We start from the raw sequence: 23,695 nt of genomic DNA, 5'->3' as shown, positions 1-23,695 counted from the left end.
TTTAAAATAATTACTGAGGAGAGTAGGTAGGAATGTTGATTAAGTGAAAAGATTGAGATATACTGAAGTCTTAAGATTGGAGACCATATGTTTGTTGGGACATAAATCTGAATGGTTTAACATTTTGCTTAGGAATGCTCAGCCTTTTAGGTACCAAGATGGCATTGATCCTGTGTTGGGAGTTTTCTAGGTGAGGGCAATACAGGAAGAGACATATTTGGATTTGAGGGTGCTGGTGGTGAGTAGGTCAGATAGCCAACTACTTGTAGTCTGCTTGGGGGAAGGTGGATGGACTCTGAGGAAATGAAGACCCAGGAGCTGGAGGACTAAATGAATTTGAAGAGCAGGTGTGTTCAAGCGAGCATCCTGAGAGCACCGGAGGAAAGACAGCTGGGTCAGAGAATGCAGTGTTTGTAGTTAAAATTTTTGGTGTGGACCCACTCTGGGTGATGAGAAGTTTCAGGATGTACCCTGGCAGTGTGGGGAAGTCTAAGTGGAGTGGAGGTGAGAATAGTTACTGTGTATTTGAGGTCAAGGAACAGTAGATTGAAGGTATTGGGTGGATTGCTCCCAAAGACACTGAAGTTTTCTGGAATATAATGGCAGAAGTTGAGTTTGAGGGGAGAAGATGAGTGTTATGTCTTAAAGAATGTGACCAGGAGGTCAGCAGATGATAGAAATATAGAAGTGTACAAAGTGGTATTGTCAGATGTCAAAGGTACCAGGATGGAACTGTGGTGGTTCTAAAGTGGCATTAAGGAGTCAATAAATTTTCACCCCTCTCCTTAGTTCTATGGTAGGTGAAATATACAGCATAATGTGGGGCGATGCTGTGTTTATTGGTTCTTTTTCTTTTACATGAAGGAAGAAGATTGCAGAGGGTCTAGTGGTTTGAGGAGAGAAGCCAAAAAGAAGAAGTACAGAGCACTAAGGGGTTAAGAACAGGGGAGATAAACTGACTTTCTTTTGGTACACGAGGATTATAGGAATGGAAGACTTAATTGGAATTAATTGACCACAGACATTCCAAAGGTGGGATTAGTCATAACAAAGATGTCTGAGGGTCTGAGGTGGGATCTGGCCCAGTCATGTGTGGGTGAGCTCACTGTGTGGGAACCGGGATCATAAAGGATCTGAACATGGGCCCTCTCCTCTATGCAGGATGGAGGATCAGGCCTCTTTTCCCTGGGGTGGTCTCAAGATGTGTTGAGTGGCCACATGCAGGATAGGTGTCATTTAACATCTGATTTCTAGCCTCACGATAAACCTGGAAGGTGGGCACAGCAATAATGATAATAAAATAATGATAATAAAATATTTGCCTTTCTTCTATCCCTGGAGTTGTGAAGATTCAATGCAATCATTTGTGGCAAAGCACTTTAACAACTGTAATCACTATGTGTATGCTGAGTTTTATTGTTACCCACACCTTTGATGTATTTATCTCTGTGCTTTTCCATGTATCTGTGACATATTCCCTAAGATAATAACGGCTTCCCCCTGACAAAGCCAAGATTCTTTATTTATAGTGTTAGGTTGGCACCTGGGCTGATTCTCTTTAGTGCTTATGTAGTCTGGATGTGGACTGGCATCTTTCCCTGGACTCTGAGTATCTTCCTCTGCAGCTTCTCATGGCCAGAAGTTCTATCTGTGTCCTTCTATTACAAAGCCCAGACTCCTAGGCCACCCACCAAGTTCCTCACTCCAGTCTGAAGGATGCCTCCAGATCCTGGCTCATTTGCAGAACAGAATTGACTGACACACCCTAAGCAGGGATGCTAATCTAGTCTAGTTTTCCAGATACTCCTTGATGATTTGATAGAAAGGCATCCAACGGAAAGTGGTACTAGACTCTGAGAACTGCAGCTTTACAATGTCCAAAGTCTTCAAGACTTTCTTGGAGAGAGGCAGATATGATCCTAACCAAGGAAATTGATTAATACCCCCCGCCTCCCTTTGAAATTTAACCAATCTAGACTTTTTAGATGTCAGATTTTCTTGGAAGCAGAAAGAAGCTCCTGTGATGGAATAGACTTTATTTTTGTGTGTGTGGGGGGGTGTTAATTCCCAAGTAATTTGTTTGCTTCATTCTATCATCACTTTTCTACTGACAGTTATTTTTTTCTTTTTCATTACTTGGGATACAGAGACTGTTCTGCAGATGGACTAATGAGCAGCACCTACCTTAACTGTTCAGTGCAGTATAACACACTTGGTCAACTATTAAGAGGGGCACAAATTATTTTTAGTAAAATGTGAGTCAGTCTTGGGAGAAAAAACTAAGCTATACGTTTCCTTTACTCACTTAGTTTACAACACTCCAGAGAACTGACTAGAAGGAGAAAGTATTCTTCTATTCAGTATCTGTTCGTACCCCATGTCTTCATACTGGGCAAAAGGGCCATTTTGTAGACTTCACGTAGGAACTGCCTTAGGAGCACACCCTGGACACAGAAATCTCTGAACTGTCACTGATTTTTTTTTTTTAAGGCTTTTCTAGGCTTTCCTGGAAGGCTAATTACCCCAGTGCCTTCTTTCTCTGATAGCTCATATTGAATTCTCTCCAGCTTTCTGATTTTATCCATTTGAATCAACCCCAAGTTCTTTTACGTCTCTAGAATTTGCACCATCTGGGGGATGAAGGGTTGACATCTACCAAGTAACCATTAATTTGTTTAAATTCTTGTTCAACTTACATTTTCTACTTTGGTACTTCTACTTTCCTGGCTTCTTGAGAATTTCCAAAAACCTACGCTTATCTTTTGTCATGTCACTTTGAGCTCCATGGGGTGTCCCCATCAAAGCATAGGGAGGAGAGGTTTTTTGTTTGTTTGTTTGTTTTTTTACAGTCCCCCTCTGCAGAGCCAGCTTCTGGAAGAAAAACTCCAATTGCTAAGATAAACACATTTTTTGATCTTTCTTTTTTTTTTTTTTTTTTTGGTAGGCCAGTGGAAATTTAATACAGGAGTGTTTTTTTTGTAGAATTGTACAGTCTCTAATATTCAGATGGTGACTAGCATTATTTTTCTTACTGTAAGAAAACAGATCTGTAATGTATCTTCTATTCAGGAGACAGGACTTAATCATTGTCATCTTTGGTACTTAGTGGTGCTGCCAAGGCAGTGTGGTCAGAATGAGGATGGAATGTTAAATCAAAGAAACTTGGGAGAACATGAGCTCTGTTGAGTCATGTAAGCAACTATCTCAGCTTCCTCACCTAACACAGCACCAAAATGTGTTACTGCAATTACAGAGTGCTGATTTAAAGGGAAAACGAAAAGGTAAACACACAAACACAAGCAGCTATGCATCTAGGAAGGATGTGGAGAGCTGAGATATGAAGGCAGGATAAAGCATCTCTTTTAATCTCTACAGCCCGCAGTGGTAAGCATGGTGCTGGCCCCATAGCAGGGGTTCCATAATGTTTGTTGACTGACCTGTTTTTTGAAAGAATACTATAATGTACAAAGCAAAGAGCCCCCAAATGTCTTTATAAATCTTAAGAAACAGGCCTTTACTTTCCATATTCAGCTACAAAACACAAGTTTGAATTCAGAGTATATTTTGGGCTGCAGGTAAAGAAGGTAAAATGAATCAATGAAATCTGAAAATATTCAAAGGCTGTCTTTTCTCCCCAATTCTTCTTTCTCTCATTTCCCTCTTCCTATTTCAGGAATCCGAATTTCCTTTTGTTTCATCAACCTATTGTTTTCTGACTCAAACAAGACAACTATAATTTATTGAGCAGGAACAATGACTTGTTGGACTTTGCAGTCCCCAAGCATATCATAGTCCAGTGCCTGGTGCATAAGAGGGAATTACTATACATTGAAATGTTAGTTTTGGTTTCACTTTTTCTTCCTTTCCCAGATATTCCCCCTTTTTGCTATTTGTATGAGAGAACTTTCTCTTAATTCTCCCCAAATTTCATAAGACTACTCCATGCTCCCATTTTCTTGTTCACATCTGTGAACAAGACAGAAAGGATCCTGGCCCTCATGGACTTTACAATCAATCCAGGAAGGCAAACACTGAACAAATAACTATAGGTGTGACAAGTGTTAGGGAAGGAAAAGTTCTACATGCGAGGAGGTATAATTGAGTCCAGGAGATCGTGGGAGGTATTCCCGGAGAACTGTGAGCTGAAGGAAAACAAGATTTGACTAGATGAAACGGAGGGATCAGAAAGGCAGTGAGAGAAGTGTGTTCCAGGCAGATGGGACAGTATGCACCAAGCCTGGATTTGAGAGACAGCATGATTCGTTCAAGAAACCTGAAAGGTGGAGTTTCTAGAGCAGGAGCATGAGGGTGAACTCCTAAGAGGCCTCTATTGGACTCTTTTCCAGTGGTGTAGTGGGTGGTCTCTAAGTGGATTTGCAATCACAATAATATCAGTATTACAACATCAAATGAGCTCTTTTGGTAGATGTAGATGCTTTTGGAATTTGTTTGTTTGTTTGTTTTCCCAGGTCATAGTCAGTGAGTCAAGCAAATGAAACATCATTGAGCTTAGACAGTATATCCCATTAAATTCCTTGGTTCCTTAAGTTCCAAGGCTGGCAGTAAACTGGTGGTCAATGTATTAATTGAGGTCTAAGAAGTAATAGCCACACCCAAGTCAGTACTGCAACCCATTAAGCTGAGCTTTTCCTAGGCAACAGTGAATCATGGAAATTGTTCCCGGGACCCATGCTTTGGTCTTGCTTGCTGGTAGCTATAGATGTCATCAGAAGTTAATTTCCACATTCCTATAACCAAGACAAGAGCAATGGCCTGCCTTCCTCTTTGAACATTACCTTTCTTTTCCTTTTCTAGGCTTTAATTCTCCCTGTATAAAAATAATGAGGTAGAATATAGGTGGGGCCCATAGAGTGATAACCCTACACGCAGCTTCCTGTCTTGCGGTTCTCTAATGCAAGGTTTTGCACCCTAGAGTCCTCTGGCATAACAACCTCTGGCTATGGAAGATGAGCGGGAATATTATTAGTTAACAGATTCCCAAAGCACACAGAATTTTTTCTCAAATTAACCACCATTGCTGAGGAATATTGATAGGCAACACAAATTGTACATTCAACAAACTCTATTAAAAGTATTCTCCAGTATTCTCATCAAAGAACTCCTAGGAAAATGAATGCAATACTGAGATATACCTATATAATTGTACAGGTATTGGGGAGCATATTTTCTAATGCCCAGATGCCTCAGATTTAGTGGTGGTGGAATCCCATTCATTTTGTGAAAACCAAATAAACATTTGTCCTAAAAATGGTTAGAAAGCAGGATCAACTCTGCTTTATGAACATACAAGACTGTAAAATGATTTGCTATTGTCAGAGAGTTGGAGTGAGGTGTGGGAGGGAGATGCATTATTTTAAATTGTGTTTTAGGTGACAGAATGGGAGTCCATAATGTGCTGGTTCAGAGGAACTAGATTTTATTGATTCATTGATTGATTCATCAAAATTTATTGAATGATTGCTATCCTTCAGGCACTGTTATTTGGCACTGGGGACATAAAGATGAATAAGGCATGGTTCCTCACCTCCAAATGTTAATACTCCTTGGAGAAGACGTGTAAATAAATGAATACTATACAATATGACATACAGTCCAGGTAGGTAGGAAGGCCTAAGTACAACTGAGTGATCAATTTCACTTGAGTGGAGGGTTGTAATCAGGGAAGATTTCCCAGGGAAAGTGATGTATTGTTCAGTGAGTAAGCTTTTGTCAGACAGACAAGGAAGAATAAGGGCATCCCAGACAGAGGGAAGAGTGTATTCAAAGGCAAAATGACATTTGACAATAGAGTACATGGAGGAAACTACAACTAGGAAGTGTGAGGCACACCATGAAGCGCTAGTTACATCATGGCCATGGCAGTGGAAACGTAACAAATTTCTTCCTTTGGGGGTACAGAGAGGTACTAAGATTCCTCCAAACAGTTCCTATATTCCTATAATCTAAGATAGACATTAATAGGGCCTCATAGAACCAGAAATCAATGCAAATGTTAGTGATCTTAAAGGCATTTTGTCCAGTGTAGTTGTTGATTTTACCTAACTCAGAAGACTTGTAGAGGAGACAGGCCTAGAGTAGCTGGCAGCCATCTTGTGAAACATGGAGCCTGAAAGCACAGCCAATACAGAGGAACATAGCAGGCAGATAGAAGATTAGATCCTCGTGACATGAAGCAATCCTTGGTTTAAGACCCATCTGAAACATGTCTACTTCTGGACATAAGTCAGTTTGAATTTTCTGCTTAAGCCAGTTTGATTTTTTTTTTTTTTTTTTTTTTGGTCAGTTGTAACCTAACAGTTACATCTGGCATCTTCATTTTACAGTTCAGGAGACCAATATCCAGCATGGCAAAGTGACTTGCTATCAAGGGGCTAGTTAAAAATTGAGACTTGGGCTTCCCTGGTGGCACAGTGGTTGAGAGTCCGCCTGCCGATGCAGGTGACACGGGTTCGTGCCCCGGTCTGGGGAGATCCCACATGCCGCAGAGCGGCTGGGCCCATGGGCCATGGCCACTGAGCCTGCGTGTCTGGAGCCTGTGCCCCGCAACGGGAGAGGCCACAACAGTGAGAGGCCCGTGTACCGCAAAAAAAAAAAAAAAAAATTGAGACTTGAACCCAGGTCTCTTGACTCAGGTCAGGCTTAGGAATATCCAGCATTTAAAAATTATCTGCATGTGATAAACATACATGTACTTAGAGATCTGCTTTGCAGTAAACACATATTTGAGAGTACAATTGAGTTTATTTTAAAAATACATTTCTACATGACAATGTTTTTAGAAAGAGCATGTGACCAAGACTCGTTGGTTCATGGCCCACTTTTGCCACTAACTACCTTTGTGACATTGGGTCTATCTCTTTGGGCCTTAGTTGTTCACGTGATATAACTGTCTCTAAATCTTCCTCCATTTCTATGGTTGTAAGCATAAGTACACCGAATTTTCAATGATCCATTGTGGATCTTACATATGGCTCTATTCCCTGGGGAAAGCTTCCTCTTGCACTGTTTTGATATTATTGGGTTCAGCTTCACAGATACTTAATTGAACACCAATTATGGGCTAGGTGTTGCAAAAGAGAATGATTATTTCTAATCAGTATTGCTTACTTACTTTTGTATTCTCAGATGCAACTTGATATTGTTTGCTGCTCCGAAGTATTAAATAATGCTTTCTAATCCAGGGAATGTGTGATTCCAAATAGGAGTGGGATCAGACAGAGGGATGACCTGTCACTGTACATCAGTTGGAGACATGATGCCATAGTGTCCAGCAGTCAGAGGGAGGAATACAGCAGAGTCCTGAGAAGTACAGGCAGATTGGGAACCACATATGCGTACAAAGGCACATTCCTGCCCAAATAAAATTGGATTTGGATCGTTAGTCTTCAGGAGATCTGCACCACAGTGATCACTATGGATAACTTTGGGTCTTTTCAGAGTGGTTACCTCTGAGGTTAATAACAATTGGCTAATATTTTTCTTTCTTTTTATTTTTTTTTCTTTTTTTTGCGGTACGCAAGCCTCTCACTGTTGTGGCCTCTCCCATTGCGGAGCACAGGCTCCAGACGCGCAGGTTCAGCGGCCATGGCTCAAGGCCCCAGCCGCTCCACGGCATGTGGGATCTTCCCGGACCGGGGCACGAACCGTGTCTCCTGCATCGGCAGGCAGACTCTCAACCACTGCACCACCAGGGAAGCCCTCTAATATTTTTCTTTATAAGACATTATGAGCACTTAATTAATGCTTGATGGATTCTTTTGGATAATCTTTTTGTAATATAACAATTCATTTGACTCACCAAAGTAATCTTCTAGCTTGTATAAAGACCAGCTTCGGTCAGTTTCTTAGCCTGTCTACATTTGAACAATTCCATTTGCTGGAGAATGACTCTGGAGTTCCACGACCTCACTTGAGGAGTCTTGGAGAGTAACAAAGATGCTGGCTCTGCAGTTTGCTGCAGCCAGATTCTACTTCTTCTCTAACCATTCTTGCCTGTCTGACCGTGCACACGTGACTTAAGCTCTCTGAGCCTCAGCTTTGTCATCAGTCAAATGGGAATAATGATATCTCCCTCAAAGTACTGCCCAACACGGTGATCATTTACAGCATAGCCTGAATAAATGTTATTAGATAATATAGTATTAGTGAGGTTTTCTTGGGACTGTGTTCAAGTGATACATAAGGTTCCAAAGAAGAAAAATGGCAGGAGCAGGAGACACTCTAACTTGTAAGGTTGATACACAGTATGAAGATGCACCATAGTTTGATAATTTCATTTGACCATAAGATAAAGTGGTAGAATTTGTCCTAGTTAACTACTACCTTGCTTTGTAACTTGGGGAAAAGTATTTAACTTCTCTAGACTTCCACTTATTCATAGTTAAATTGAGGGTAATATTGCTGTCTTATTTCATAGAGACTGAAAGGAGATAATGAATATGAAAGTCTCTATGAGGGTAGAAAGCAAGAATGTGTAAGTTCATGTTAATATAGTACAATTAACATTAAAAGTTAATAATATTATAGATCATTCCTTTTCTGTGCATAGTAAAAATTGTTATATTTTTGTACTGGCCCTACCGTTAATTAAAATATTATTTTCTCTGCTTATTAATTTCTGGGAGGCTAACTGATATTGCCTTCATACTTTATGTAAAGGGTCCTAGAAAAGCAATATTTGTCAGATGTTTCAGGCAAAATAGTAAAAAGGGAATAGCTATACATGTTGAAAAGAGCTATTGTCAATATATGGTTTCTTCTACCAAGAAAATAATCCTTTCCCTCTAAAGAGCTATTAATTTTTAGAGCAATATTTCCACTATTCAAAAAGATTATGTAGAACATGTGTTAAACCATTATTTATCTCTGCAAAATATTTCTAAGAGCATATGTGCATCTAGGCTAGGAAAGTATGCAAAAATCCCCTAGCATTTTCACATCGAGCCACATGTATTTAACAAACACCACCTCAAAGAGGAACATTACCACCAAAGCACTACACAGTAAGGAGGGAACTGAGAGATTTCTAAGAATATATGGGTGTAATTTTCTGTTAACTGAGAGTGATTGACAATTCGTGGAAATCTGCCTTCAAAATAACCTCTTTGCAGCACCCTTAGTTTTACTTGGTGTGAAGGAAACTGCTTGTTTCTTATCCATTTAGCTACCAGAAACTCTTTTTCTTTGCCATCCTAATTGTCTAAATCCCTATGGATATATTATGCAAAATCCATGTTTATTTAATTTAGCTTTTTTTTTAATACCAGTGTTCTTTTTTGTTTTGTTTTTCCTATTTGAGAGTTGGTTGAAATAAGATCATGTACAGAAGACTACGATGTAGTCTACATCTAAAGTCATTATATGCACCTGGGGGATTTTAATAAAATCTGAGGTCCTAGAATTTTAAGATCATTTTCCAAAGGGATGAGTTTTATTTCATTTCATATGCATGGATAAAGAGAAACTAAATTGTGCTGCTAAAAATAGTAATTCCCAAATAAGAAAGAGGATTTAGAAGAAAAAGTCAAGCTGAATTTATTTTATCCACAGAACCTGCTTTAAGGGGGATTATGAAACTATCACTAAATAAAGGCTTTGACGGAGGAGGTAAAGAAGCACTTGAGGGACCTGTCAGCCACTTTGGGATTCATAGCACATGCGAAGTAAACTTCAGACTTCAGCTATTTGCTCCCTGTTGCCTCCCCGTTAAAATCTTTGTCCATGCCAATATTCTCAGTATGCTGCTCACTGAGATGTCACTGCTGGGAGCTAGAGGCTGGGAGTGGAATGGGTTGGAGAATGAGTTTTGCTTTTCTTAGACTTTACTGGGTTCCTGTACTTCCCTATTCCTCATCTTGTCCTCGGCTCTGAGTCCAGAGAGGGGATCTTCATATCTGTGGATCGTGGTTCAGAGAAAGTCTTCATTCTGAAAAACCTGGTTTGCTAAGCCAAATCAGTTTGCCATGAAATTTTTGGAAGTTCATGTCCACACTTTAGATTTCCATCTGTTCTGCAAATGACGTTCTAGACCATTATTCCTGTATGTAATGGGTATACCACTGGTGGTAGAAGAGAAGATTTTAGCTGGTAGTGGATAAATGTTTATTTTGATTGCTTGCACTTTTAAAAAAAATAATTTATTTATTTATTTATTTTGGGCTGTGTTGGGTCTTTGTTGCAGTGCGCAGGCTTCTCATTGCAGTAGCTTTTCTTCTTGCAGAGCACGGGCTCTAGGCATGCGGGCTTCAGTAGTCGTGGCACACGGGCTCAATATTTGTGGCTCGTGGGCTCTAGAGCGCAAGCTCAGTAGTTGTGGCACGTGGGCTTAGTTGCTCCACAGCATGTGGGATCTTCATGGACCAGGGGTCGAACCCGTGTCCCCTGCATTGGCAGGTGGATTCTTAACCACTGCGCCACCAGGGAAGCCCCTGTTTGTTCTTTTAATGCATATAAAATGTTAGTTTTCCATTTATGACAGTGATGTAAAGTTTCTTCTTTAAACACATTTAAATGAAAAATATGAGCTATTTAAAGATATATTAATAAGAATTCTGGAGGAACTCAGGTATGGTAAAAAAAACATGAAATTGGCATGTGAGGATTGGGAAGCACTGTTACATATTCTAGGCCATCACCTTGCTTACCCTTAGGCCCGTAAACTAGTCAGATTCTCTCAAAAGTCAGGACGTCCTTGGCATTTTGGCCTTTACCTTAAGAATGTCAGGCAATGATGAGGAAATACACCTCAGGAGACTCTAGGAGATCTTTGACGTAGACAGTGGTGATAAATATGAAAGAAGGAGTCACAGGGTATGATGGAAGTAGAGGAAAGGACACTGAAATTTAGCAGTTGGGATTTGGAAATGTTTACTGAAAGAAGAAGCCTTTACTGGGATGAACAGGAGATAGCCAGGTAGAGAAGAAGAGGAAAGGAATGATGTATTCCAAGCTTATTTCTCAAACCACAACTCCCAATTGTGAGCTTTTGGGCTTAGTCTGGGGGAGATGGGAAGAACCAGGCTCTCTGTAACTTCATTCCTGGCATTCAAGTGTATGTAGCTTGATTTTTACTGCTTCCCCTGCAGAGGATGGAACAGGGTAATGGTCTCCTCTATGATCGGTCCCACCTAAGGGGAGACAGGGCAACAGCAAAAGGGGTGAACCACCTAAGGGATCACCACTCACCTAAACTAAAGGAGCAGGAATGAGAAGGGATTTCTCCTTGCATTTAATACATTCCAGAAATGTCCCATTTCGCTGTCTGAGAGTGTCTTACAGCAGGGAAACTATGCATTCCTAAGGGGCTCTACTAAAACTTCTGCAATACTTGGAGGGGTGATGAGGGAGCAGTGTTGGAGATCTTGCTCTTCTCAGCAGAGTTTGCATCTTTCCTTCTTAAGTCAGGCATGTTTGATAGAAAAGTGAACTACTGGCAGCCTCAGATTGGAGAAAGAGGTTTGAGTTCCTTTTCAAACTTTTTCAGAATGACATTTTTCAGAAATATAATGTGAGCCACATAGATCATTATACATTTTTAATAAAGACATTATAAAAGTAAAAAGAAAGAGGTGAAATTAATTTTAATAACATATTTTGTTTAACTCAATATATCTAAAACATTTTAACATATAATAAATATATAAAATACTGAAATATTTTGCATCTCCTTTCATGTACATATTTGCTCTCTGGGGCATATTTTCCACCTACATACAGCACATGTCAATTAGGATATTAAATTGTCCTTGAAAATAATATTTAGATTTCATAATATTGAAAAACTAAATTTATATATCCAAAATGCCTCAAACATGCTTAGTTTTCCAATAACTGAATTAAATATTAGTTTAATATAAAATAATTATACTTATTTTTTCAATTAACTTAAGTTAAACAAAAATAAAATTTCAGTTTCTCAGTTCCACTAGCCATGTGTCGGTACACTACTGCACTTGAGGCTAGTGGCAACTGTATTTGGATCATAGGGTAGAAGAAAAAATCAAAATAAATTTTTGGGGTCACTTTTACTTCCTTTACTTCTGTAAAGATTACCAAGGTAGGAATTTCATAGCAAGCTGGGTAATGAAAGCACACTGGACAAAGGCTTGTTCTACACCAGGCTCCATCATTGATCATGCTCTCCTGTAATTTGAGGAGAATGATACCTGCTTTTCTGCCTTGTTGGTTTTTGCAGAAGATGCTTTGGAGATCCAATAATGTCCTAAATGACAAATTTCTGGGGTTTGAATTGTCCTCAGGTATCTTAGCCAATGGTTCTCAAATGCTTGTCCACAGACCAAGTGTTTTTTCCCCACATGATTTTCCTCCATATTTTTAAGCTTTTTATTTTCATCAAAACCTTTCTTAAATGAATTTACCAACTCCAATTCCTTCAACAATTTTCCCCCCAGGTCAGGGTTTTCATTTCACTATCATGGTTTTTCTCAAGTGAACATGTTCTTGTTTGTCTCTATTTTTCTTAATTGCAATATCTTGAACTGAATGCACTTAAGATAAAACTTGACCAGTGTAAGGTAGAGTAGGGCAGTCATCTTCCTGATCCAGATACCATGCTTCTATTAATGCAGTCTTTAGCTTTTGTATTTGCTTGCTTTTCAATTTTTTTTCTTTCTTGGTAGCCATAGTCAGTTGACTCATATCAAGCTTATCAGTAACTGAAACCCCTTTTCCCTCTTCCTGCACTTGTTTGATTAATTTTGTTGCACTTTCTGAAATGCCTCATTTTTTTGGAAAAAAACAAAAACCAAAGCAAAAAACCCAACAGTTGATCTTGCCTCTACACTTGCCTCTACCTTTTCTTACCTATCCAACATTTTAAGCCTTATTGTGTTCAATTTGAACAGGGGGTGTAAAGGGGCTTGAGAAGTCTTAGGGAAGTGCCTCTCAGACTTTAACAAACGTGTATCTATACTGGGGATCTTGTTAAAATGCTAATTCTGATTCAGGAGATCTGGGGCAGGGTCCAAGATTTTACATTTCTAACAAGCTCCCATGGATTACATTTTGTACCAGAAAATCTTGGAGTATCTGAAGGGTTTTCTTACAACTAACCTTCCTTCCATATTTTCTTCATTATCAGATGAATATGCATTTTCTTACTGTAAACCAGCTCTGAGATCCTTTAAAATCTTAGCTGGGGCTTATGTATGCAGAGTTTTGAGATTCTCAGTTCTTTAAGGGAAGGAGCCATGTATACTCTTCTTTTGGGTTACCTCATAGTCTGGTAAAATAAGAGTGTTAATAAATGGTGCTGATCTTTACTGAGTTTGTTTGGCTCCCTGGTGAGAGCTGGAAAAGGCCACAATCATGCAAACCTTACTGAGGAGGCAGGGACAACTAACACCAAAGTGGTTGTCAATCTCTGCAAAATACGTTTTCAATTGACCTTGTATCAGATTCCATTTTTAATTTCCTCAGTTCTAATTCATTTTGTCAAAGTTAAAAAGAAGTAAATGCAAAATGTAAATATTGGAGATCATTTAATTTCATCAGTGGGTGGAAGAGAGGAAGGCTGAAAGAAGGTGTGAAGGTTCCTGCACTGGGTGAGGAAACTCCTTGTGGAAAACTGAATTTAGTCCTGTTGGAAGATTCGGGGCTCCTCAATGCCATTTATACTCTCAGATGCAGACCCAAAGTGAGGTAAAAAGTGGATGCTTTTTCTTCTTCAGAATGGAAATTTGCCCTAGTTTTTTTTTTTTTTCCACTCCTTTCTTTATCATCTCTAGATCTACGTTTTCCCTTAGATGCCCCTCTCCTTCCTTTACTGTTACAGCTTTTTTTTTCTTCTTAATCTTCTTGGGTTCATCTAGCCTTGTACTGCATCTGTCACACTTTGAAAAATCTACTGTTTGTCAAAGTGTCTTTCTAGTAATACAGATAGCCCTCACTCGATACCTTTAATGTGGTTTCTGTAGAGTCATATAGAGCAGCACTGCTTTATGGAAATGAATTTGACTGAATCTTCTTCACCAAAGCAAGGCTGACAGGAGGTGCGGAAAACCATGTGTGCTTCACACTTACATGTCTGAAAGGGGCCTGTTGGAGTGTTTTTTGCTCTCTACTAAATCTCAGAGGTGGTGCTGAGTAACTGTCAGAGGCATGAGCTATTAAGAAGTCCCAATTTGGCTGGCTCTGTGCAATCAAATGAAGCCAGCCCTGTTTGTATGTGAAAGGACTGGGTTTTCCCCAAGCTGTTGGTAATGATGCAAGAACAGACTTTCCCCTCTCTGGCTCCCTGGAGTAAAATGGCTGCCAAGGTATTTGGACTAGAACTTGAAAATATACTCATCACTGGAAGACAGTAACAAGGATCCTTTGATATTTTTGTGTTCACCATGATCACCTAGCATCCACTTCCTTCTTAGGTAAGGATTCTGAAACATTATTGGTTAATGCAAGCTTGTGACCTGGCTACCTCTGCTCAGGATACACTGTGGAGGAGGGGCGCGGGCAGCCCTATTTGGATTGGGAGTCCTTAAGGAACAGAAGTTTACAGAAGAGTTCTAGTGGAGCCCATCAGGGAGCAGAAAGAAACCAAACACAATGGGGAATGGTTAACAATTAAAACCAGCCCTTGCTTGTGTGGTCCTGTGTTTCACCACATCATTCTAATAAAAAGGACTGCTGGGAGGAAGAATGGATTTCTGATAGTTTATGAAGCCAAAAACCTGTTGAAGACTCTTTATAAGGTAGTGGGGAAAATGGCAAAACCCTCAAAATTTCAGGGAAGTTACTTAACAGCTCTGATTACCACAGGCCACCAGGCTGTTGGGTCATGGGATCATGGCTGCACAATGAAGAAAATAGGAGGTGGGCTGAGCCAGACTCAGAAACAATTCCAAAATGCACTAGGACTTTCCAGGAGGCTAGTTCTTTTTATTTTTTAAAAAACAAAGCTTATTTATTTTTTTGCATTGAGAATTAACCTATGCTCATTAAAAATATCATAAAATGTCAATAAGAAGAAAAATAAAGAGTATAAATTCTGCTTCCACCAACTAGAGTCAACCCCCATTCACACTGTGGTGCATTATTCTTGTTGTTGTTCTCTATGCTTTGAACAAAAACATAATTATGTCCATATGGTAGATATAATTTTGACTCCTTTTTAAATTTTAGCTTGTCAAAGTCTATTTTGTGTTGTTTCAAAGTTGTCATGCGCAATTTGTCATGTAAGTTTTAATGACTGCTTTTGTAAGTTTCAGCCAAAAATTACTTATTCATTCCTATGCTGTTAGGCATTTTTTTTTTTTTTTGTATTATAACTACTGAGGCCACGTGTCTTGAACATTTTGGATTAATTCCTCAAAATTAATTTTCAGGGAGGTTATTTACTTTTCTGTGCTGGGCAGAGTCTAGTGGATCTATGATTGAATTCTTATGTGATTTAAGAGAATAGTGTTGTCTAGGCCAGTATCTGCAATTGTATTGCCAACCTGGTGGCAACTGAATCACCCAAGTCCCTCTCTGCTCCACCCTTACCTGCAACCAGCAGGCTCAGTCCTGTCCGACCAGACCAAGGGAGAGGGATCCTGGGGCTTAAAGAAACAGGAACTAACTGCTCTTCTGAGTGCAGTATGCAAATTGATTCAAGAGAGCCCCTGGGACATGCTGTGCTCAGTGAGCTGAAATCCCCCCTTTTAGTGCTCTTATGGTTAGGCTCCTGTGGGGGAATCGGGTTGGGGGGAGTGGGTTTGTTTACTAGCCATGTAATCTTGGGCAAGTCTCTTAACCCCCCCGAGACTCAGTTTTTCCATCTGGTACTCAACCGCTTGAAGGGTTGATGTAACAATTAGAGAAAATGTTTGTAAAAGAATTAACACAGAGCCCGATCTGTGATGAATACTCAGTAAAAGTTTGCTAGCACCCTCCTCCTCGTTGTTGCTGTGTCCTGCTAATCTCTTTTCCTGAGGGCTTCATTCTGCCTCCCACAGCCCTTCAAATACCCCCAGCCACAGGCTTTCTGGAATCAGGTTGTTTCACCCCCTGATAAAGAATTTTGGCACTCTAGCTGATCTGACCACCAGACTTGCCCACCTCCAGAAAATGACATCTCTTCAGACTGGTTCCCTTTACTTCTACCTGAGCTTACCTGAGCGTCTACTGTTCTTTTCTTCTATCTGAGCTTAAACTTTACGTATTGGCTAAGGCAAGAATACTCAGAACTTTATGTTTAGGGAGGAGAGTATAATTATGTACTGTATACCATATATCTGTGGTAGATTGAGCCCTATACAAAACATATAGAGAATTGTGTTTATTAACTTTATTTAGAGTCAGGACACCCAACTCTTGTTAGGTGGTAGTTGGGTAAGTCAGACCTGGGCAGTGGAAGAACCAAATCACACAAACTAGAAATTTCCACTTGGCTGAGCTGTATAATCTGGGCAGGCCTCAGGTGTGAGTCATGGGAAGAAATCTGGGAGGACAAATGCCATATCAGAGGATGCTTCATGACTGGCAATTATTAGAGGTCCAGGTTGGAGAAAGGCAATTGTGATGAAGAAGGCTTAACTTAGGATTTGTTCACTGAAAAGGAGGCTAGGAGCAGGAGGAGAACATGAAACAGGAATTACATAGAGTTGTGTCATAATAGCAAAAACAACAACTATATTAGCTTAATAATTCTAATAGCTTGCTATATGCCAGTCCCTGTACTTGTATTAAGATATTTACATATACTATCCATCCAAATCTCATTTAATAGGTATTAATATCATCTTCATTTTCCTGATGAGAAAATTGAGTCTTAGAGACATGAAGTAATTTGCTCAAGGTTATAGGCATGTAATTAGCAAAGCGGGGATTTGATTTTAGATGTGTTTTTCTCTAAAGCTTGGATTCAGATAAGTAGATCTGGCAGCACTAGAAGATTAAATGCAGTGGGGGTTAGGGGGACTGGATGCACAGTGACCACTAATGGAGTGACTTTTAGTATTAAGAGAGCTATGAGCATCTAAAGTAAGGGAGCTGCAGTAGGGATGGAGAGGAAGATATACATACAAGATCGGATAAGAAGGTATACTACAACAGTGGCTTCCAAATCTCGATGAGTATCAGATTCTTTGTGGAAGTTCTGTATATTTATTTTTGAAAGTAGATTCCCACAGCATACCTCAGGCCTTCTGAATCAGAATCTCTGGGGCAGGCACGGCTTGGTATTTTTACAAAGTACCCTAGTTCTGAAGCTCTGCCAGGTTTAAGAACCACAGATCTGTTTGCCTTGATTTAGATGTTTGGGGTGGAATATGAGAGATGGAAGATTCTAGGACGACATCCAAATTTCTGAATTTTGTGACTGAGTGAATTATGGGCACACTCCACTAAGCTAAGAAATAACAATAGTTTTGAAGGATAAGATGCTGAGTTCAGTTTTGGACGTGTTGAGATGGACCAGTCCTGTGGGGAGTTGGATACCAGAGTCTAAAGCTTGGAGGAGAGGCCAAGGCTGAAAATTTAGATATGGAGGTCATTGGTATTTGGAGGGTGGTTGCTGTATATTTTACGTGGAATTTTCAAAATATCCAAACCTTCAATTTTTTCTCAATAATCAAATAGTCACTCTACATCTTAAGTACATTCCCTTTTTGACTCTTTTTCTGACTCTTGACCGACTCTATTGCTTTTTAAATTTAAGTAACCACTTCTTTATAGCTCCTTCAGAGTCATGCACTGTTATAAGTACTTATTTGCATCATCTTATGGGATTCAAACCAACCACTTGTTAAAGTAAAATTTATTATCCTTATATTTTAGATGAAGAGATTTAGGGAGGCTATGTAATTTGCCTAAAGTAATGTAGAATCAAATAGTTGAGTCAGAATTTGAACCTAAGATTCCTTCTGACTCCAGCTTCAGAGCTTTTTGGCTATTTCACAATAGAGCTGTTCCCAGGTCAGGCAGACAATAATCATATTACCTTTGCAAAAGAAGCAATGCAATCTACCATCAGTAAATTTTACAGGCTAATTCCAAAGTATGCTTAAATACAGAAAAATACATTTAGAAAATATGAGTTCAATGTTTTTGGAGGCACGGGATGCTTAGTAAATAATACTTATTTAATAAAATGAATTTATATGTACTTTCCTGGGATCATTAGGATTGAACTGATCAATGTATCTTTTGACCTTTGTCTAATAGCACATGGAGTAGTTTACATTTTCTGTACTCTCAGAGAAAGGGGGTGGGGAGGGGTATAGTATTGGTTTTCTGGCTCAGGAAAGTCTGTTGCACGGTTTGGCCTTCCAGGATTTTTCCAACTTTGTGTTGTATATTCAGATTTGGGTTGAAATTAAAATGGGTTCTTGGTAAGCTCAAGTTGAAAATATGTCTCAGCACTAACATTGTTATTCTTTAGATTTGGATAAATACAGACAACTGCCACGTCTTCTTGGTAGCACTGGTAAGTATGAGAAGGCCTGGTAAAAAATATGCAGGCCATTATGAAGATTGGCAGGTCAGAGCTGATACACTAAAAGAAATTACATTCTTTTCCACAAGACGAGTCATACAGCTGAAACTGTGTGGTATATCATCTGGGCCAACAAACATAATAATGATATTTAACCTTCAAGTGATAGATATCTAAGATAACACTACACCTAGATGACAACTCAGGTGACAATAGCCCAGCTTTTTTGGAATGGGAACAGAAGAAATGCTAATTGAGCAATTATATTTTCAGAGAGAACTCAAATATGGTAACACTATTAGAGCTTTAATAATCCCCAATAAACTCTGTTTACTAAAATTCAAGATAAAAATAACTTCTACCCGTATGTAAAATATGGAACTATTTGGGCTATGATCAAGGAGAAAAAGTCTGTCAGTTAATTAAGAGTTAGGTAGCTAGAATTTGCCCCCAGATCCAGGTAAGCAGTAAGGTAAGGGAAACCTCACCTAGCTGTGAAAAGGCAACCTTACCGTGGTTTGTTTTCCCTAGCCCCACCCAGCCAAGTGCATTCCTATTGCCCAGGTGTGCCTGTTTATCCCCAAGTCCCAGCCACACCTACTCCTTGTTCTAACCCCACACCAAGGAACACATAAAAAGCCCCTCCCTTTAGATCTCAGAGCACATATCTTGGAGTCACTATTGATTCTTGACCTATTTCCCCTTGTCCATCATGTCTAGACAGGTATACCAACGTGTTTTCTATTCTACACTTGACACATAGTAGGTGTGAAATATCTGTTTGTGCCTAGATTTGGTTTTGACTCTCATTTTTCTGTTCTTCCACATCTTAGCTTGTACCTTTGATCTCATTTCATAATCTCTTGATTTTGTCCTTTGGTATTTGGTTGTGTAGACCCCCAGGAGGCAGGAGAGTTCAATGCAAAGAACATGGGATTTGGGATCAGAAAGACCCAAGTTCAGATCTTTGTTCCATATTTACCAGTTTTGTAAACTCTAAGAAATCACTCCCTTTCTTTGGCCCTTAATTTTATATCTTGAAAATTGGAGTTAAAAATGTCTGTATTATAGAGTTATTGTTGGGATGAAAATCAAAATAAATACAAAGAACTTGGCACCCTTTTGGTGCTCAATCAATATTTCAATATTTGTTGAATGGCCATTTCCTGTCTCCTCATGTCTGAGACCAGATCCAGATTCAGTCATTTATTTGATTCCATTCATTCTGGACTGGGGAATAAAGCCAAGAATTATGCTTAGAAAGCATTTATAACACTAGTAACTCGAGAGAGGTGAGTTGGAGGTTTATAGACCATCTCATTTACTGGAGCTAAAGTTATCTGTCAGGGCCAGGTTAAAACACTGACAAGACCTATGCACAGGTGAGATAAAGGTGCCCCTCCACATATTCCACATGTAAGTTAAAATTTAAAAAAATTAAAATATCTAACAAATCCCAATAATGTTCTCTTTATTTCCCCCATGATGTCTACTCTGCAGCTTTTAAAAAATATCAAATTCTTAAAAACAGTAACAACAACAACCAGTTTTAAAATTGGTCTGAGATTGCCCTTGCAGGCCTTTCCTGCTCACAGTAGCTGAGGCAGGTAGAATAGGGGAGAAGGATTATCAACCAATCAATGTTTTTTAAACCCCTGAGATAAAATTTTTTTGAGAGTTTACTCTATTTGGACCCTTAAAAAAAAACTGTTAGCTTCCATCTTCTGTTTGTATTTTGTCTATTTGGCCCAGGTTTCTATTACTTGTGACACTGAAATAAGAGTTTTCTCCAATATTAATCCTTAGACTTTCTGCATGTCCCAACTTGTTAAAGTCTTGTGTTAATGCAAGCTCATGGCAAACAATGTGGATTGAATACCCAACAGACATTCCCCTCATAATTCCTTGCCAAGAGAACACCAATACTGTTCAGTTATTAGGCCCATGTTCTTTATTGATACCTCCTTAGCCTCAGTGGGTGAATGAGGATTAGGTTAAGGCAATCCTGGTGTAATTCCTTTTCTTCTTGGTAATGTTTGATTTTATACAGGTGCAATCTTGCTTGAGAAATGTGAAGGCAAGTAAGGGAACTTTTAGGTTTCCTTTGCTCTGCAAAGGGACAAAAGGTTCATACTTTCCTGAATCTGGTCATTGTTGGACGAGGACTGGTGCCATGGAAGCTCTCTTGAGATCATGAGAAAATGAATATGAGGACAAAACTGACATGCTAAGAATGGCAGAGGAAAATATGGCAAGAACCTCGATCCTTGATGTCACTGAGTCACTGACTGAATCTATGCTGGAACCATTAGGAATCAGTCCTTATTGTTGAAGATACTTTTAGTCATGTTTTCTATTACAAGCATTTAAAAGCATCCTAGGTAATTAATGTTAAAGGCATCTCTCACAATTTGTACTTATTTTTCAGAAATGCTTACTAGAAATTGCTATTGCTGGTTATAAGATTTATCCTAAATAGATTGAATTTTCTAAAAGATTGTCAATCTCTCTAAAAATAAAAGCATGACTTGATTAGTAATTGTTTAGTCTGGTATTTCTCAGATTTCTATTATTTACAACCCAGTTTTATGATTTTGTCATATCCTTGTGTCATCTGTACTAATAAAAATATTTTTCTTTAAGTTGTTCCTTCTTTTTAATATTAAACACATCTATTTAAAAAATAAACTTTCTTATTAACTAAAATTGAAAACCAGTATTATTTGCCTTAAATAGAAGATAATCATAAAAAGAAATACCATGAACTGAGTAATGTTATTAAATTCTTGCCAGATATAGTTTCCTGTGAAGACTGAGCTGGAGGCCTGCTATTTCTGTTGAAAGGAGACACTAGGGAGGGTTCTTGAAGTGGTAAAATAATCCCTATGCCAACTGGTACTATTTCTTTGCCATAACCGGAAGAACTAAAAAAGAATGTCAAGGGAGATATCTATTACTAGCTGAATTTATCTAAATGTCATGCCGGTGCCATCTAAAATTGTCTGGTATGCCACCAGTGCTCTGATTGCCCCTAAAACTGACTCGCCAGATAGCTTTCAAGGGCCTGGCACACTGAGCAGTACCTCCTGCAGAAAGGCTCACAGTAACCTTGAGGAGAGGAAAAAAGACCTAAGAATCAGCCTTTGATTGTTGTGATTATGAAAGGTCATAAGAAGCCAATGTTGCAATGTTTTATTATACTTGATAGTAAAGCAAAGACAAGTAGTCATTTATTATTCTCTCCATGTCAATGTTTTTTTACCTTTTGGAATCAGTTGCTGCATTGAGAACTTTTGGAAAACTATGGTACTTCTACTCAGGAAAATGCACAACTGTATGCACACACACACACACACACACAATTTTCACAGACAATCAGAAGGTCCACAGACCTTAGACTAAGAACCAGCATTCTATATATTTTACACACGTTCTCCTACAGCTCACCATGTGACTCAGTTCAATACAAATTGCGGCTGAGAGCAAAACATGGTTTTCTGAATATGTCTATGAATGAGTAAGAGTAGTAGGTTAATTTAAATGCACTAAACTGGAGACTTACTCTCCCTTAAACATCTACTTTGAATAGACATAGGTTACACTGGTATTGCCTTCCAGGAGGTTTCGAGAGACGAGGCCAGGTTCTATAAAAGAGTATCAGCCAACTCTACAAAGTCATCCTTCTGAAGTTTGAAATACCACTGAATGTACCTAGTAAAATTATCCCTGGGCAAGCAGACTCCCAAGCCTGGGTGGAGTTCACAAGAGTTACTTAGGTAAAATAAACAAAAATGACAGAAACTTTGGATTGCCTTTGTCTGAACTTGAGTGTCTGGATGGATCAGCAAAAGCAGCAAACCACACACCTGCTTGTCAAAGCAAAGAGAAACCTAACAGGCACCTGTTTCTTACACTGTCAACTCAGTGTAAGATCTGCAAAGATCTCACAGGATTCTAATTTATGATGGCCCATCAGTCCTTAGAAACACCCCCTCCTTTTTTTCCAGCCAAATAGCTCTACCTTTAAAAGGCACAGGATGAGTAGCAAGATGAAATGAACCATTTTAATCTCTAATTTCAAATGATAATATTAAAAACATTCAACAGTAGGCTAAGACATTAACTATGTAATAAAACCTAGAATAGTTTTTGGACCAAATTTTAATGGGTTATGAAGTCACAAATTAAGATTTTTAATCCTTTTCTCTAAATTTGGTATTAGATTGAGCTAATGGCTAATTTTTAAAATTTGTAAATGATTCAATTAAAACACGTTCCTTCCAAACATTACAAAAAAAGGATTAAAAGTATTTGATCTTGAAGAGGAGATCTAATTGGTGATGTTCACCTGATACAATTCTTTACATAACAGATGTTAGAAAAATACTAAAAAACCCTTGTAAAAGGTGAGTTGCTCATTATCTTGAAGTTACTTGATTTATACAATATTAAGAACCACCTGCAATTTTCCTTTAGTTTTTAGTTTACTTAACACTTGGTCAGAGACTTCTAAAAATATCAAATGTCTCAAAAAATTTTTTTAAGATCGGTTAAGATGAATTTATCTGCTTCACTGGGTTGGGAGCTTAATTCTGTCTCTGGAAGAATTTTAGATTTAACTTCTTAATAATACTATGGAAGCTGTAACAAAGGCCATAAGTAAAATATTATGAAAATGTTATTTTTTTTCTTTGAAAATTCTTTTTCTCCAAAGCCAACCAAGGCTGACCAAATTAGGTGATGGCAGACATGCTCTAGTGACTTGAGCACAGAATCAGTTTGATGACAGTTAAATTATCATCTTGCCTTTCTCTGTGGTCTGTGAAAATGTAAACTCTCCCCTCTCAGTTTCTTAATCTATGAGGTGGAACTATCCATGCATAACTTTTCTTTACTAGTACTGGAAATGTTCACTGGATGAACTTTGAGGAGTGCATTAAAACATTCTTGATGAGTGTGTGAATAATATAGTTTGAATAAAACAAGGCTAACCCTTTCAGAGTTACAGGAAACACAAATTCATTATCCTTCAATTAACAATAAATATTTGATGACACCATCTGACTAGCAGGGACTGAAATTTATGACTAGGCTGTATGAGATCGTGAAAGTAGACTGCAAGTTCCTTTAAGGGTATTTCAAACTGCTGACATTGATGCTTACATATGTATGTACAGCAATCTATGTGTATATATATGTACATATATATATATTTATCAAAGGAGTGTCTTGTTATTTATT

General features: G+C 38.7%; 1 long non-coding RNA gene across 1 annotated transcript; it reads left to right on the top strand.

The window, feature by feature from the left end:
* Positions 1-788: 788 nt before the first annotated feature.
* LOC309810238 lies at positions 789-20,848 on the top strand. Its single transcript, XR_014294962.1, has 3 exons — positions 789-934; positions 18,401-18,445; positions 20,505-20,848. It is a non-coding gene; the product is annotated as an uncharacterized lncRNA (long non-coding RNA).
* The last annotated feature ends 2,847 nt before the right edge of the window (positions 20,849-23,695 follow it).

This window comes from Mesoplodon mirus, assembly GCF_964341445.2.
Source record: "Mesoplodon mirus genome assembly, chromosome: 1".
Lineage (NCBI taxonomy): Eukaryota > Metazoa > Chordata > Mammalia > Artiodactyla > Ziphiidae > Mesoplodon > Mesoplodon mirus.
The sequence above is the reverse complement of the archived record's forward strand: the minus strand, read 5'-3'. Positions and strand labels throughout refer to the sequence as shown.